The sequence below is a fragment of the Anolis sagrei genome, chromosome X (genome assembly GCF_037176765.1).
Source record: "Anolis sagrei isolate rAnoSag1 chromosome X, rAnoSag1.mat, whole genome shotgun sequence".
NCBI classification, from domain to species: Eukaryota; Metazoa; Chordata; class Lepidosauria; order Squamata; family Dactyloidae; genus Anolis; species Anolis sagrei.
Genome location: NC_090034.1, coordinates 90885205 through 90903737, shown reverse-complemented (window position 1 = coordinate 90903737; position 18533 = coordinate 90885205).

Below are 18533 nucleotides of genomic sequence, written 5' to 3'. Positions count from 1 at the left end.
TGCCTTCCTGTCTGAACCTCCTCATAAAGGGATGTGGTGGGGACTATTGCACATCAGTATTATATGTTTTCTTGTCCAGATACACTGAACTTGTGAGCTGTAGAGTGCTTCATCTAAAGCAGTGCTTCTCAACCTGTGGGTCCCCAGGTGTTTTGGCCTACAACTCCCAGAAATCCAAGCCAGTTTACCAACTGTCAAGATTTCTGGGTGTTTAAGGCCAAAACATCTGGGAACTCACAGGTTGAGAACCACCATTCTAAAGCTATATCTGGGGGTTTGAAACTTTGACCTAGTGATAGATTTGAAGTTTAGATCAATTTCCAGACATTGTGCATGAAGCAGTTCAGTGATAAGCCAACATCTCATCACAATAGAACTGGAAGTGGTAAATTGGAAAAGACTACCTATGACGGTTTAATGAAAAGTAATGCCTCCACCTTCGTAACTCCTCAACAGATGGCAGTACTGGTATGCAGCAGGTAATGGCTTGTTCAGTAGACTCTCCTCTGCAGATTCATTTTGGCAGGAAGTCTTAGCATTGAACAGTTGTGTTGTTAAAGTGTGAAGTATGGAACCCTGCGCAGACGGTCGGTCAATGCAACTTAAGCAACGTGCAGTCATTGAATTCTTGACAGCAGAAGATGTCACTCCAAAGGAGATTTATCAGAGAATGCAAGCTGTTGGTGATTGTGTTGGTGTGAGTACTGTGCATCATTGGGCGATTAAGTTTAAAGATGTTGAGGAGGGAACATCTGACTTGCATGACAAAAAAAGAGTTGGACGTCCTGTGACAGCAACCACTGGGTTTCACAAGCAAAAGGTTGACAGATTGATTCAGGATTATCATCGTATCCCTCAGAGAGAAATTTCAAGCATAATTGGCATTTCATAAGAATGTGTGGGTCACATTATTGCTTTTCTTGGCTATTGGAAGATCTGTGCACGATGGGTACCCAGGATGCTGATGCCTGAAATGAAAGCACACAGACTTCAAACTTCAGACTGGATCTCACCACTGTATGACATCCTGCATACAGTCCAGATTTAGCACTGTCTGACTTCCATCCGTTCCCGATAATTAAAGAAGATCTGCAGAGTCATCATTATGCTTCTGATGAAGACGTTGAGAGAATTGTGAGATGCTGGTTGAGGAAACAGAGTGTCGACTTCTTTCATGACAGCTTCAGAAAACCTGTTCATCATTAGCAGAAATATATCCAATTGTCTGGTGTTTATGTGGGAAAGTGAATAGTGGTAGTTAAAGATCACATTCTAAGGATTATTTCTGTGTTTGATTTATTAAAATATTCCTATCCAAACCCAAGTAACAAAGATGGAGGCATTACTTTTCATTCAACCCCCCGTTCAATAGAGTCTTGCTTATCCAACCTTCACTCATCCAACATTCTGTATTATCCAGCACAGTCTGCCTCCTGCCCAGATCCATAGCTGTTTCAATACAGTTTCAAGCTGTTGGTGCTATCTTCGTAAATACAGTAATTACTACAGTACATAATGTCTTTTCCTTTTGACTGCTTTTTCTGTCAATTTGTTGTAAAACATGATGTTTTGGTGCTTAATTTGTAAAATCAAAATGTAATTTGATGTGTAATAGGCTTTTTCTTAATCTGTCCTTATTATCCAACATTTTCTCTTATCCAACATTCTGCTGGCCCGTTTATGTTGGATAAGTGAGACTCTACTGTAAGCAGGAAGATAAATCCAGCTGCAAGGAAATGCACCGCACAGGGAGCAAGTCCAGGGAAAGATACTGAAGGGACAACTGAGGTGAGAGAGCATGGATCCCAGTAGCTACCTGGAATCACCAGGAGAGCAAAGGAAGAAGGAAAGGGCCAAACCTGGCAGGACTGCAAATGTGAGAAGACTGCAGAGCTGCACAATGAGCCAACCAAAGTATGAGAAGTTTATAGAAGATGTGCCTATGACTATCAGAATCCACCCTCTTACTCTGAAAACCACCCTAACAATGAATCCGATATGCCCAAACCTCCTGCTATCCATGAGCTAAGCGATACCTCTCTGCAAGCCATAAAAGTACCATCAAAGTACCATGATAACCTACTTGGATTTCACCAACAGGAAAGCCTTGCATCTCCCCAGGCCACTGTCACCACATCATTGACGACAGTGAGGAACTGGACTCTATGGGATACTCCTTTGTTGTTTATTCATTCAGTCACTTCCGACTCTTCGTGACCTCCTGGATCAGCTCATGTCAGAGCTTCCTGTCGGCCGTCACCACCCCCAGCTCCTTCAGAGTCAAGCCAGTCACTTCAAGGATACCATCGTGCCCTTGGTTGGTCCCTCTTCCTTCTGGGCTACTCCTTTACTGCTGCATATTTTTGTTGCTTCCTCTTGGGTAGCATCGCCTTCCTTTTCTCTAAAATGGTAAGCCTGTGAGAGCCTTGCTGGGTGGGTAGATGGTCGAATGGATAGGAAAGAAAACATTGAAATGGGGCAATATGGTGCAGTGAAGGAAGACGAGAGTACTCATTTGCTTTTTTCGGTAGCCTCATAGTGACTCATGGTAGGAAATTATAAGGGAATTGGATTTTTAAATTTCATCAAGGAGCCTTCTTTCCATCATTTATGCAGGAAATTGTAAAGGGAGGGAAGTTCTTGATTTCATTAAGATGCTCTTTCTCCATAATTAAAGCATCAAGCCCAACCTCTGCTCAATGCAGGATCTCTAGCTTAACTGTCTTTTTGAAGACATCCAGAGATTGAGGCACTGCCACCACCCCTCTGGGCAATTGGGTCTAGTGCCAACCTGTTCTTACTGTCAAGCAGTTCTTTCAAATGTTCAATTGAAATCGACTCTTCTGTAATGTCAAAACATTACACTTGATCCTATCTTCTAGGAGCCACTGGTGGCACAGTGGGTTAAACCACTGAGCTGCTGAACTTGCTAACTAAAAGGTTGCAGGTTTGAATCCGGGGAGCGGTGTGAGCTCCCGCTGTTAGCCCCAGCTTCTGCCAACCTAGCAGTTCGAAAACATGCAAATATTATACTGTTATCTATTTAAAATACAGATGAATGGAATGAAAATGAAACGAATGTGATAATGTTGTTAATGGCTATAAGGCTACTAATAGCAAAAAAATAGAAAGGAGAGGTGGAAATTAAGATAGAAGAATGGTATAAGAAAATTTGGAAATTAGCAATAAATGATAAATTAAGATGTAATCTAAAGGTTAAAAAAAGACCTAAGGAAGTATAATGATTTTGAAAGTATTTGGGAAAAAATGTTGAAGAAACATTAAAGAAAGAAGATGGGAACCAATCCCCACCAGAAGAAATTAGGTTCTGATGGGATCATAAAGAAAAAAAAGGACCCCAGAGATGGGGAGCACAGCAGGTAGCAAAATGGGGTGAAAGGAAAAGAAATCTATATAAATATAAATGTAATGTTCGTTTGTGGGTTTAACATAACTCAAAAACCACTAGACGAATTGACACCAAATTTGGACACAATACACCTATCAGGCCAACAAGTGATGATCACACTGGAAGGAACTTAAAAAGCCAAAAAACAAAAAAAATACATTACAACGCATGTGCAAAACCACATACACACACAAATACATATATACACACATATACACACATATATATATACACACAGAACACATATACACAGGCTGGGTCACAGCAACGTGTGGCAGAGGACGGCTAGCAACTATATAAATTGTAAAACAAAATGGTAACTAAATGAATAGAAATGTTATTTAAAATTTACTATTAAAAAAAAAGAAAACATGCAAATGTGAGTAGATCAATAGATACCACTCTGGCAGGAAGGTAATGGAGCTCCATGCAGTCATGCTGGCCACATGATCTAGGAGGTGTCTACGGACAACGCTGGCTCTTCAGCTAAGAAATGGAGAAGAGCACCAACTCCCTGAGTTGGACACAAATGGACTTCATGTCAGGGGAAAACTTTTACCTTTACTACCTATCCTCTAGGGCAGCAGAAAAAACACATTGCATCCTCCTCTCTGTGAAAGCCCTTGGGGTGCTTTAAGAATGCATCATGTCACCCCTCAGTCTTCTCTTCACCAAGCTGAACAAGGGATCAGTAAAGCCAAAAGAACAACCTAGTGCATAGTACCTGTTGCTGAGAAGTATTGGAAGTAAAGCTTTCAAAAGATTGTACTGTTTATTCTAAATTAGGAATAGTTTAGCTACATGTTCCAGGTACAGCAAAAACAAGCAGAGTATTGAGCCATCGTAAAGCAGACAGATTTATTGTGGCACCTAGACGAGGACTGGTTTATATCTGAGCTTTTCCAAATCCTGGAATATCCAAGTGCTCTCTGGAATGCTACACCACCCCCACCCCAGGTTTTGATTGTGCAATGTTAGCTTGCTGTTGGTCCCAGTGGTAAACATAAGCTATGCTCATGTATATACCTGGTTAATTTGCCCATCCCCAAATCTGCTCTCAATCCTTGAGGATACTTCCATAGCCATAAGGTAACCAAGCAGTGCATACCCTAGCTGTAATGTTGCAACCAGGAGAAGAAGAAGAAGAAAGGTGAGACTCCTGGAGATCCACCAATTCACTGGAATGTAAGAGAGTTCTCCTCTCAATGCTGCAGAATTTCAGCCAGGCTCTCCTATATCCTCCCATGAGTAGACAGTAAATGACCACAGTAAAATACATAAAATATATAAATACTGGGTTGTTGTAGGTTTTTTCGGGCTATATGGCCATGTTCTAGAGGCATTCTCTCCTGACGTTTCGCCTGCATCTATGGCAAGTATCCTCAGAGGTAGTGACCTCAGTACCTCTGAGGATGCTTGCCATAGATGCAGGTGAAACATCAAGAGAGAATGCCTCTAGAACATGGCCTGAAAAACCTACAATAACCCAGTGATTCTGGCCATGAAAGCCTTCGACAATATATAAATACTTCTTAAATACTAATTAAAGACACAGGAAAAAGAAAAGATTAACATTAAGAGAATTATGGGAGGAGGAAGTAGGCATAAAGATAACTGAAAAAGAATGGGAAGAGATATGGAAAGCAAGACAATGAAAAACATGTCAATTAGAATAAAATAAAATTAATTTGGAAATGGTATTTAACACCGAGAATGTTAAACATTGTGCCGTCGCGCCTGGGGCTATTATTCTCAACAAATGGAGGGATGGACGTGACTTCTTTCCCCAGGGGAGTGCTTCTTGCCCTCCTTTAGGAAACTGGAACTCCCAAGGACCCAAAACGATGTGAATAACTCAAAACAAGTTTTATTTGTCACAAAGTCATTTCTTCAATGCAATAAACTGGAAAACTCTAGGGGGGGGAGGGGTGAAGGAAAACACACTGAATGGTCTCTCTTAGTCCTGAGTCCAAGGGTTTAGAAGCTGAGAAGCCTCACCAGGTTTCCTCTTCCTCAATGGCTGGCGATGCCGGAGCAAAATCGCAGCCCCAGTTCAAATGGCCTATTTTGAAGATGCAGGATCCTCCTCTAATGCCAAAGGAACTGGCTTGAAGGCGCCTGGGTCTCCTCAGTAGTCGTCCAGGATGATCTGGACATACAGTATGAGTCCCAGGGGTAAAACCTTAGAATTGCTGCTAAGAGGTAACTTTACAGGGTCCCATAAAGATGAAGTCTGTTACTCACGTCCATGTTGCAGAAACTCTCTTGGAAGAATGAAAAGAAAGAGGAAGTTCTCCCCTCTTGCAGGAAGAGGTGGAGCCAAACAGTGCTGATTGACAGCTACAAGTAACCAATGCATACAGATATACAAAAACATGGCAAAAGGGGCAGGATTAAACATGATACAACAGTTTACATCTTACAATTAACAGTTTTATACATAGGTGGCGCCACTCGCGCCGTCACACTCCCGGCCTAGATTTTCGGACTTTCGAAAATCTAAACAAAAATGAAGTTAAACACCTTTAACTTTTATAACTCTAAGACTGTAGGTCTTGAGAAAATAACACAACCATATCGCTAATAGGCCTGTCAAATAAGGAAACCCTTTCATTTGAAACGACCTTAACTTGGGCCTTGCGCACTCTATTGTCAGAGCTAGGATATAACTTAAAAAACAAAACCCTTAACCCATTGATGTCTGGGATTGTCCTTTTCTTTAAGTTATTTCTTCTCTGACAGTTTGCCTTAACTGAGTAGCTGAGACAGCGGCACAGAGTTCTAATCTGGGTACTGTAGAGTCCATGGGTGCTATTTTAGCCTTTGACATCACAAATCCTGAAGAGCAGGTACTGATGCCTCTTTGTCTGGCATATGCGACTGCAGCGATGGCCTTGGTGGATGCATCGCAGAATATGTGCAGTTCCATGATCTCTGAAGGTGAGGAACTGTTTGCTATGTACTGTCTTGGCAGTTGTATGTTTTCTAAGCCTTGTGCTTGGCAAGTCCAATTTTTCCATTGTGACATGAGATCTTGGGGAAGCTCTTGGTCCCAGGTGAGCTTGCGCTGGATTGCTTGTTTGAAAAGCAATTTGGCTGCGATGACCACTGGAGACACTATACCCAATGGATCGTAAATGCCATTGATGGCAGACAACATAAGTCTTTTGGAGGTGACTCCGCCCAATTTGGGGGCTCTTAAAGTAAAACAGTCTGTAGTTACGTTCCATAACAAACCTAGACTGGTTTGAGCATTCAAGTCTTGAAACAACTTTGATGCATCCTTTTCCACCAAGTCTTCTGGTGGGAAGGCCTGAAGTATCTCTGGACTATTTGAATTTATCTTGTGAAGACGGATGTTGGCCTTGCTCAGCATTTCTTGAATTTCTTTAACTGTCTTTGAAGCTTGTTGCGCAGAATCAAAGGACGAAAGAAGATCATCGACGTAAAAGTTCTGGTTGACAATCACTGATGTTGATTGGCTAAACAAATGGCCAAATTTGTCTGCAGTCTTTTTTAAACAATAATTGGCAACTGCCGGAGACGGAGTGTTACCAAACACGTGGACCCTCATCTGGTATTCGGTTACGTCAGAGAGGGATTCAGTATCTCTAAACCATAAAAACTTCAAGAACTTTCGATGTTCTGGGCAAACTAAAAATGCATAAAACATTTTGTGTATGTCGGCTATTACTGCATACTTCTTTTCTCTGAACCTTAAAAGAACTCCAAGCAGGCTGTTAAGCAAGTCGGGGCCTTTAAGAAGAACATGGTTTAAAGCTTTGCCTTGACATTCAGCACTAGCATCAAAAACAATGCGGACTTTGTTGGGTTTCTGAGGATGTGTCACTTTGTGGTACGGCAGGAACCACTGCTCTTCTCCCTCCGCACATGCACTGGCTGGCTCAGCGTAGTTACTGCTGAAGAGGTCTTCCACAAACTGGGTGATCTGGGTTTTCACCTTGGGATCCTTTAACATCCTTCTTTTTAAGGACAGAAGACGATGAAGGGCAACATCTCTGTTGTTGGGTAGAGACGGTCTTTCTGGCTTAAAAGGTAGAGGCGCAATCCAATTACCTTGAGGGTCTTGAGTGACTTGGTTGTTCATCATCTCAAGGAACTTCTGTTCATCTTTAGAGAAGGCTGTTTGCTCATCTCTCTCTGTGACTTCGAAGATGGAAGAGTAATCAGGCATTACTCCCAGGCAACAAACTGAAATGTGGCTGGCACATCCTTGCATTAGTGAAGGCCTTTTTGTGACAGGCTGGAACATCTTGTTCAGGCAGACCGGACCTAACACCGTCCATCCTAAAGGCAACTGCTGAGCTATGGGGGATCCCTTAGGACCTTCAATCTGGTTGCTAACACGGAACAGCATGGGACAGTCTGCGCCAATAAGCATGACGATGTCTGTTTCCAAGTCTAAAGCTGGAATTAGATCTTGGATGCCTTTGAGATGAGGATGGGCTTGTACCACCTCCTTTGTGGCTATTTGTTCTTTGTTTCTGGGGATCAGGCTGCATTCTATAAGGTCAGGAAGTTCATAACTGGCCTTTTGTCCAAAAGGCGAAATTTTGAACTTTGTCGCAACCCTGCCATACATTTTATTCCTTCCTGAACAAGTGGATATGGTGTACTCCACTGTCTTGCTGTGAAGGTCGAACATGTCAAAGAACTCTGGGGTTGCAAGAGAAGCATCACTTTGGGCGTCCAAGGCGACGTAGACCTTTTTTCTGTTCCATGGCTGCTTGTCTGGATACACCTCTGCCAGGCAGATTGGGTGGCAAATCCTGGGCTTGTTGCTATTTTGGCATAGCTTGGTGCAGGCAACAGCAGGAGCCTTGAGAGCTACCTGAGGTTCTGCAGGCCTTTGATCATCTTTAGTTTCTTCTTTGACAGAAGACTTTGATTTTGCTTTAAATTGAGTAGAGTCGAAGTTGTGCATTGCAGAGCAATGCTTGAGGCTATTACAGTGTTGACATTTCACCTTTTCCTTGCAGTCTTTGGAGAAGTGAATAGTGGAGCCGCAACATCTATAGCAGACCTTGGCCTTTTGGACTATTTGGAGCCGTTCTTTGTAGGGCTTCTTCGCGAACTCTCTACATTCAGCTAGGCTGTGTGGCCGTTGATGAATGGGACAGGTGATGCTGTTGTTGCTGACTGGTTGAGCAGAAGCTGGAGGAGTAGTGTCCGTCATCTTGACACTCAAATTCCTTTTAAGTTCTTTGCCCTGCACTTTGTCTTCTTTGGAGGTCTTTTCAGGCTTTAGGCCTTGGTACAAAGCAGGAAGACCTGTTTGAGGGTCATTCCTCTCACGAGCTGCTTTGGTAACAAAATCCACTAAAAAGTTGAAGGGCGGGTATATATTTGCATTTGCCTCCTTGTATTTGAACACCTCTTTCCCCCAAGCTTCTCGAAGGGGAAAGGGGAGTTTGCAGAGAATGGGACTTTGCGACGTGTGCTGGTCCAGACATGCCAATCCTGGCAGCTCTGGATTTCCTTTGGCTGAAGATAGCTCTAACAAAAGATCACTGAAGTCCCAAAGCTGTTTACAATCTTTCATCTTTAGCGATGGGAATTTGTTGAGTCGATCCATGAGAGATGCCTCTATTTCGGTGCTCGCACCATAGCGCTGGTCCAAACGAGACCACGCTGTGGACAATGCTCTTTGGGGGTCTGCCACATGAGCAGCATAAAGTCTCTTTATTTGCTCGGCTGAGCTGGGTCCAAGCCACGCCATAAGAAGGGACAATTCTTCGTCAGCTTCTAGCTTGAAATCTCGGATGGCCCTCTTGAAGGTAATTTTCCACAGAAGGTAGTCTTCTGGCCGGTCAGTGAATTTCTGGACCCCTTTGTCTCTGATGTCTCTTCTTGGATTCCGCAGGAGGGATCCCAATTGTGAATCCGGTGTGTAGGGGTACATCTGAGGAGTCTGCTGTGGTGTGACAAAGTCAATGTTCTTTGGTTGAACACGTCTCGTCACAATGGTAGGAGATGCTGGGTTCAGAAGATTGCTGGTAGGCAGCGCCTCTGAAGCTTTCGTCCTGCTAGGGACAGCTGGCTTGGCATGTAGGGATGGATGTGGTGGTTCACTCCCGGCCATGCCCTGCCAATCTGAGGGGATGACTGGATTGAATCCGATGGACACTGGATCCTGTAGAAAGATGTCATTCTTTGGTTCCCACGCAGACAGGTGGTATTTTTGAGGCTTAATTGCAGGGATGGACTCTGACAGAGACGATGGCACCCTCCCGGCCATACTTTGCCGCACTTTGGGGGAATAGGCTGGCTTTGGAACCGCGAACACTGGAACAGGTGAACTATCTTCAGGATGGTCAAAGGAGACATGACTCTGCACTACAGGTGGTTCCAGTTGCAGGTGTGCTGAAACCTTTGCAATAGACTCTTGTGTTGGCAGGAGGCTAAGGTTTTCTTGAGTTAGCTCCTGTGATAGAGCTTTGGCTAAAACGTTGGCCCTGGCTATCTTTTGTGCTGTGTCTCTTTTTGCTTGGAGTAGATCTAGGTCCCGCTGTAGCGTATCCTGCTTGGCCTTTGCCACTGCAAACTCAAATTCTCTCTGGGCCTTAGCCTGTGCTAAGTCAGCTTCCTTTTGGGCTTTAGCCTGTGCTAACTCAGCTTCCTGTTGGGCTCTCGTCTGTGCCAAAAGCAGTTCCTGCTGGGCCTTAGCCTGTTGAAGGAGGAGCTCCTCCTCTTCGAAGGCGAGGCCTTGCTTAGCCATCTCCGCAGACGCCTCTGCTTCTAACACCTCCTTCCTAATTTCTAAACGAATAGCCTCTCTGCTATAATAGGCTGCTTTGGAAGATGTACTAATAAATGAATGTGCAGATTGGGACGAACTGCTATGCCTAGATGAATGTTTGGATTTAATGCTGGCAGCCTTAGAGGAACGCTTAAGCAGACTGGATCTAAGGCTTACACATGGGGAGCCTTGAACCCTTTCCTCTGCACCTTTGGATAAGGAACTAGGCTCTGGTTCAAATAGAACCGCGCTGTAGCGCCTCCTCTCTTCCTGTAGGGTAAAAGAAATTTCTTTAGCTCTATCCAAAGACTCTGGGGTATTAATTTTGTTCAGTACATAAATTATTTCCTCTGCAATAGCACTTCCATCATGGAAGGCCTTCAAAAATTCTTGTTTAAGAACTTCTTTTTCCTTTGGGCAAAGAGAAGCCTTAATTGACTCATATAAAGTTGGTAAGTTTCGCCAAGCCCTTTTAAACCTTTGTGTAAGTTGGCTTTCCTGCTGCAAAAAACCGAGCATGGCCTTCTCTGTGGGATGCCTTTCTCTGATAGGGTGGGGGGATTTGACTCTAACTTGAGGGACCTCAAAGTTTTGACTTGCCATAATGCAAAATTCAAAGGGAACTTAACCCACACTTTAAACAGTACAAATGCAATACAATTTAAGCATACAATGAAAAAAGCACACAAAAAGGCAATGCAATTCTTGAAAAGACAATTACAATAGTTGCTTTCTTTAAAAGGTAAACCTTGCTTTGTTTAGCCTATTGAAGGCTCTCAGGAACTGTTGCTGGGCAGACTTCAAGTGAAGGCTGGCTCCTCCCACCCCTCAACCCTGGAGGGCTGAAGGCTGGCTCTGCAAAAAAGGCGGGAAGTGCAGAAGGTTGGAGACCTTGCAAAGGCTTGCTTGCTTCTGGCTGGATGTTGCAATTACTGTAGAAGCCTTGCTTCTGGAAAAGGGCGGGAATCTTTAGAAGAAACAGTAGCTTGCAGGTTTGTTTGCTGCAGCTGCAAAGGCAGGTTGTTACAATTTACCCCCTTCTGCAGAAGCTTGCAAGGAGCTGGTGGAAACCCTGCAAAAGTATCAATTTTGCACAGAGCTGCAGAGGCTGGTGTAAAAGCTGGTTGCTTTGCAATTGCTGTGACTTGCTTGAGAAGCAAAAAAGGCGGGAACCCCAGGGAAATGTATCCACTTTGCAAAGCTGGGCTTCCCCTCTGAAGGCAAAGGCAGGCTTCCTTTTGATTCTATTTTTTTTTTCTTTAGAAAACTATAAGCTTGGCAAAAATAAGACCCTTTGGCTCCTTCTTTTCCCTTTTTGCACTTCTGGAAAAGAAGGCTTCTCTTAGCAGTGTGCCGTCGCGCCTGGGGCTATTATTCTCAACAAATGGAGGGATGGACGTGACTTCTTTCCCCAGGGGAGTGCTTCTTGCCCTCCTTTAGGAAACTGGAACTCCCAAGGACCCAAAACGATGTGAATAACTCAAAACAAGTTTTATTTGTCACAAAGTCATTTCTTCAATGCAATAAACTGGAAAACTCTAGGGGGGGGAGGGGTGAAGGAAAACACACTGAATGGTCTCTCTTAGTCCTGAGTCCAAGGGTTTAGAAGCTGAGAAGCCTCACCAGGTTTCCTCTTCCTCAATGGCTGGCGATGCCGGAGCAAAATCGCAGCCCCAGTTCAAATGGCCTATTTTGAAGATGCAGGATCCTCCTCTAATGCCAAAGGAACTGGCTTGAAGGCGCCTGGGTCTCCTCAGTAGTCGTCCAGGATGATCTGGACATACAGTATGAGTCCCAGGGGTAAAACCTTAGAATTGCTGCTAAGAGGTAACTTTACAGGGTCCCATAAAGATGAAGTCTGTTACTCACGTCCATGTTGCAGAAACTCTCTTGGAAGAATGAAAAGAAAGAGGAAGTTCTCCCCTCTTGCAGGAAGAGGTGGAGCCAAACAGTGCTGATTGACAGCTACAAGTAACCAATGCATACAGATATACAAAAACATGGCAAAAGGGGCAGGATTAAACATGATACAACAGTTTACATCTTACAATTAACAGTTTTATACATAGGTGGCGCCACTCGCGCCGTCACAAACATTATAAATAAGAATAATAATGAAAAATGTTGGCGAAGGTGCCAAGAAATTGGTGGGATTGCAAATATGTAAAAGGGTTTTGGGAATTGGTTATAATGGAAATAGAAAATATTATGGATATAAAAATTAGGTGGAATCCAGTAGAAATATTACTTTTAATTAGAAAAGAGAATGGGAAAGATAAGAGGGGGGAATTAATAGACATACTATTAACAGCAGCTAGATTATTAATTGCAAAAGATTGGAAAGGGGAAATGAAAATACAGAATAATGAATGGTATAAAGAAGTCTGGAAAATGGCACTGAATGATAAGCTACCATCAAACTTAAAAGTAAAGAAGAGATTATGTGAAAAAATGACTGGAGAAAATTTGGTATTGGAGAAAATTTCTAGAAAAACTATTGGAAAAAGAAGATGGAAATTTACCTCCAAATGAAGAATTGAATTTCTGGTGGGACTTCAGAAGAAAAGTCCTCTGGAGAAGGGGAGCACAGGGGTGAATGTAAATAAGAGAGAGGGAAATGTATAGTATATGTTTATATAACTGTATTTTTTTCTCAAATAAAAATTTATAATTCAAAAAAAAAGTAAATGACCACAGCAGCACTCTAGTGCTTGACATTTATCTTGAAATGAAAGAAGCAGGTAAAACCTTGCACACTTTGATGTAAGAATTTGGCCTATACAACTCTCTTTAACTGAAAGTATGCAAAAACCAAGGGGAAATTAATGCCCATGTTCTATAGATCACTGCTTTTAAAACCGGTTGCTGCCTCCAGCAGACTTCTGAGGTTTGTAGTTTAGTGAGGTCCAGGACTTCTCAGGCTGAGCAGTTTAAAGGCCCCCTAAACTACAAGCCCCAGAATTCTGCAGAAGACAGCAACCAGTTTTAAACTGGCTTTTGTGTAGCATTTCTCACCCTGGGAGGGGGGGGGGTTGCGAGGGAGGGTTCAGAGGGGTCACCAAAGACCATCAGAAAATACATATTTCTGATGGTCTTAGGAACCCCTTTTGCAGAGAAGGCTGAAGATCTCACCGCCCATCCTCTTCGTTTTGGGAAGGCTGTTAGGAATTGTGGGAGTTGAAGTTGAAAACACCTGGAGGGCCGAAGTTTCCCCATGCCTGGTCTACACTAACCATATAATGCAAATCTAATTATACAGCAGTATAGATGGGCCCATAGTTCATATCGGTGGTCCCTGGTGGCACAGTGGGTTAAAGCGCTGAGCTGCTGAAATTGCTGACCAAATGGTCGCAGGTTAGAATCCGGAGAGCGGTGTGAGCTCTCGCTGTTAGCCCCAGCTTCTGCTGACCCAGCAGTTCGAAAACATGCAAATGTGAATAGATCAATAGGTACCGCTCCAGCGGGAAGGTAATAGTGCTCCATGCAGTCATGCCGGCCACATGACCTTAGAGGTGTCTACGGACAACTCAAGCTCTTCGGCTTAGAAATTGAGATGAGCGCCAACGCCCAGAGTCAGACATGACTGGACTTAATGACAGGGGAAAACCGTTACCTTTACCTATAGTTCATATCAGTGCACTTAAAATGGTTGCATCAGTCTGTAACAATGATTAGTCCAGATGTATTCATTGACAATTGGCACTGGCTATTGAATAACTTCACATGGAATAAATGAGAGAGCACAGATAGCTTTATGGATGCTTTAAAAGCCAGTGTCTTGGTGAATATTTCAGTGTTGCTATTGCCAATTGCACTTTCTAGCTGCAATTTATTTCTTATTGAACTGTTATAGAATACTAAATTGACCTGCAGGAAACAGTTTAATGGACTGCACTCATAAGCCATTAAATGTCGCAACCAATTCATATTTACTATACATTCATAAAGTAGACCACAGAAAAGTCTATCACTGGCTCTTTGCGCAGCTTCTGTATTAATGAATGGAAAATTATCCTAATCTGAAAAATCAAAATCTTTCTCAGAGTCAAGGTAAATTAAATGTAGACCTTTCTAACATCTATAATAACTTCTCTTTTTCAAAATGTTTCATTCATTATTCCCTGTTCAGAGATCTTTTGATACAGGCAAGGATATGTTTATACAAACAGATTAATTATAGGAACAGTAATTTTTGGACAGGAACTTTTGGGCCATTTGGACAGTTTACATTTCAAGTTTTTGCAATGAATATCAGAACACTTCCATGTACTTTTAATACTCCCCAATTCTTCTACAAGGTATCAGTTTATCAACATGTTTCCACCTATCATAAATGGTTTTAAAATTAATGAGGCTCTTTAATTAAATAATTAATTAATTTTTCCCACCTATAATAATTAGAATCACTAGGTTCTTGTGGGTTTTTTCAGGCTATATGGCCATGTTCTAGAGGCATTTTCTCCTGACATTTCGCCTGCATCTATGGCAAGCATCCTCAGAGGTAGTGCTTGCCATAGATGCAGGCGAAACGTCAGGAGAAAATGCCTCTAGTACATGGCCATATAGCCCGAAAAAACCCACAAGAACCTAGTGATTCCAGCCATGAAAGCCTTCGACAATTAGAATCATGTTAACTAATTGATGCTCTGTAGAAGAATTAGGGAACATTAAAAAGACGTGAGAACGTTCTCCTGATGTTTTAAGGACAGTTTAAAGTAAAGCTAGACTATCATTCATCAAGTGATTTCATTATAATTCTTGCAGTTTTAACACAGACAATATCAAAAATTAGACACACACACACACCCCACCAATAATATGAATTTTATCAAATAAGATGTAGCTCCATTGAAAAAAACAGCCACACGATCATTTCTAATCACCCTAAAAAGTAAAATGTAACCTTCACCTTCCATGATGGGAGCCCCCGGTGGTGCAGTGGGTTAAACCGCTGAGCTGCTGAATTTGCTGACCAAAAGGTTGCAGGTTCGAATCCGGGGAGCAATGTAAGCTCTCACTGTTAGCCCCAGCTTCTGCCAATCTAGCACTTTGAAAATATGCAAATGTGAGTAGATCAATAGGTACCTCTCCAGCGGGAAGGTAACAGCACTGCATGCAGTCATGCCAGCCACATGACCTTGGAGGTGTCTACGAAAAACGCTGGCTCTTCGGCTTAGAAATGGAGATGAGCATCAATGCCCAGAGTTGGGCACGACTGGAGTTAATGTCAGGGGAAAACCTTTGCCTTTAACCTCCAATGAATTTAATTGGAATGCGTTGTTGAAGACTTTCAGGGGCTGGGCTTACCACAGCAAGCTAAATTGTTGTGCTGCAGAAAAATCCTGCCGATAGGAAGATTGGCAGTTCAAGCTTGGGACGGGGTGAGCACTCGCCATTAGCCCCAGCTCACCTGCCCACCTAGCAGGTCGAAAGCAGAAATGCGAGTAGAAAAATAGGCATTGCTTTTAGTGGGGAGGTAATAAAGGCTGCCTTAAGGACATCATCGGAGGAAAGCTCATCAACATGGAAGATGGAGCGACAGCACCCCCTGTGGCCAGAGTAGAGCACAGCCTCCTAGATGCCAGAAATAAGACTGGACAAACGGCCTATACCTCTGTTCATGTTGTCTGTCCTTGTTAATTGCATAATTGGCATTGAATATTTGCCATATGTCTGTTCTGTGAAGCCACTCTGAGTCCCTTTCAGGGTGAGAAGGGCAGGGATATAGGGCTGTGTGGAAGGGCCCACTGAGGGCTCTTCCAGACAGGCCCTATATCTCAGGATCCGATCCCAGTTTTTTTGCTTTAAACTGAATTATAGTATGAGTAACAGAGTTCACATTATTTCTCCATCTCGGCAGAGCAGATGAACAGCTGAATTCTCCTCCTGTAGTGTTTCATCCATGTTTGATCTGAAAGTCACTTCCACGTAGATAATAGCTCTTTGGGGAAGAACTACTAAACACACTTTGAGAATTATTGGTGCTTATCCAACAAATATTTAACAAAGCCACTTTATGACCCAATATTTGGAGGCCTGTGCAAATCCTCCTCAAGAGCCCAGTCAGATTTTTGCTTTCTTGGTGCTGATCCTTTTTGGGGACTTGCGTCCTGCTTTGCCAACTTAACAGTTTTAACACCAACAGGGGCTTGTGTCCGTCCTAAAAAAAAATGGCTCCCATTTTGGAATTGCTTCTTCTACTTTTGCCCAGTAAAGAGTCTCAAGATTAACAATATCGGGGTGGATAAGTAAGTGTTCTCGTGAGTGTAGCTTCTTCTCTGCTGCTTCGATATCAGCTAAAAGTACTACATTTCTTTTATGAGCTGCATCACCTTCTTGCGTTTGCCATGTCTTTTCAGCTTCTTTGTCTCCTCGATGACTCTTCATCTGCTGAAGCAACACCAATCTCTGAGACAGGATTTCATCATGTTTTTTAGCAAGCTGAACTTCTTGTGCTAAATAGGATGCCATCTTTGGTCATGGAAAGAAGACTCCAGTTTTACAACTCACTATGATGGGGAAAAGCAACAAATATTCCCTCGCAGCTCTCTCTTCACTTCCTTCACTCCCGCTTTGGTGAGATGATGTCTCGTGACATCACTACAATCAACTGAATTATATGAGTCCTCGCTACCAGATAATCTGGGATAAACAGCAAATCAGGGACCAGATCCAGAGACATAGGGCCTGTCTGAAAGGGTCCTGAGAGAGAGTGCCTGGCTCAAGTCAGTGAGCTCTGAAGTCAGACTCCAGAATCAGATCCTCTAACCCAACCTTTTTTTTTTAAAATCAGGAATGACTTTACCAAGGACCATTTTGATCAGGGACCACTTTGACCATGGTCCACTCTCCAACATTAGTACCAAAAGGGTTACAAATCAGTTTTTGGTCAACTTTAGATTTGGTTTGGTTATTTGTGCTGCTGATTCAGAAAACTGTATTGCAGAAAATTGCCACCGGATTAGTCTTCTCCACCATAGCCCGGGAAGCCCTCCAAAGTTGAGAAAGTGCTGGCAAGGCCAACATGCTGTCTCCTTCCTTCCTTTCTTTCTTCTCTCCCTCTCCTTCTCTCTCTCTCTCTCCTCCAACGGCAGCACACACCCCCAGCACCATTTTTCCCCACATGTCTCGCGGCCCATATTTTAGGTCTTGCGGCCCACCAGTGGGCCGTGGCCCACAGGTTGGGAACCACTGCTCTAACCTCATTATCACACCAGGGTTTTTAAGTGGGCAGCCCCACATTTCTGCCACCTGCAGAATTCTGGGAAATGTAGTTTAGGGATAGATCTTTTGAATTCTCAGAGGTCCTTGCCTTCCCAAACTACATTTCCCAGAATTCTGCAGGTGAGAGAAAGTACTGGCGTGATATCATAGGCCCCTTCTACACAGCTGTATAAAATCCATATTACCTGCTTTGAACTGGATTATAAAGCAGCAGTGTAGACTAAGCTAATCCAGCTCAAATCAGATAATGTGGATTTTCTGTTCTGACAACCTGAATTATCTGGCAGTGTAGAATGTCAATCCAACAATCTTTTCTTGCAAAACAGATACATCCGGTATCAATATACTAATATTAACCTCAGCAGACTGAAAGTCAAAACCAAGGTCACAATAACATCTGTTATAGAACTCCAGTATGCTGATGACAACATCATCTGTGCACATTCAGAAGAAGACCTACAAGCCACTCTAAACATCTTTGTAGAAGCATATGAGAAGCTCGACCTCTAATTGATCATCGAGAAAACCAAAGTGCTTTTCCTACAGTCACCAGCCAATTCCAATGTTGTGACTCAGCTGGAATCACAGAGTGAAAGTGTCAATGATTCTGATGAGGATGATGGGATTCAGTTTCACAATTGTCCAAATGCCTGATCACCATCTCCCAAAACAGTTACTATACTCCAAACTCAAGAATGAGAAACAGAATGTTGGTGGATAGGAAAAGAGATTGAAAGATGGGCTTAAAGCCAACCTTAAAAACTGTGGCATAGACACAGAGAACTGGAAAGCCCTGGCCCTTGAGTGCTTTAACTGGAGGTCAGCTGTGACCAGCAGTGCTGCGGAATTAAAAGAGGCACAAATGGAGGGTATTTATTTTTTTATCGTGTCATCAGCAACCAGACAGTTGTATTACATTTTTAACAAAAACAAACAAACTATCAGACAAAAACACAGAATTTGTAAGCTTGGTAGCTGATTAAATGTCCTTTGACCAGTAGCTGGCCACTTGGAGTGCCTCTGGTGTTGCCGCAAGGAGGTTCTCCATTGTGCATATAGCAGGGCTCAGGTTGCATTGCAGCAGGTGGTCTGTGGTTTGCTCTTCTCCACACTTGCATGTCATGGATTCCACTTTGTAGC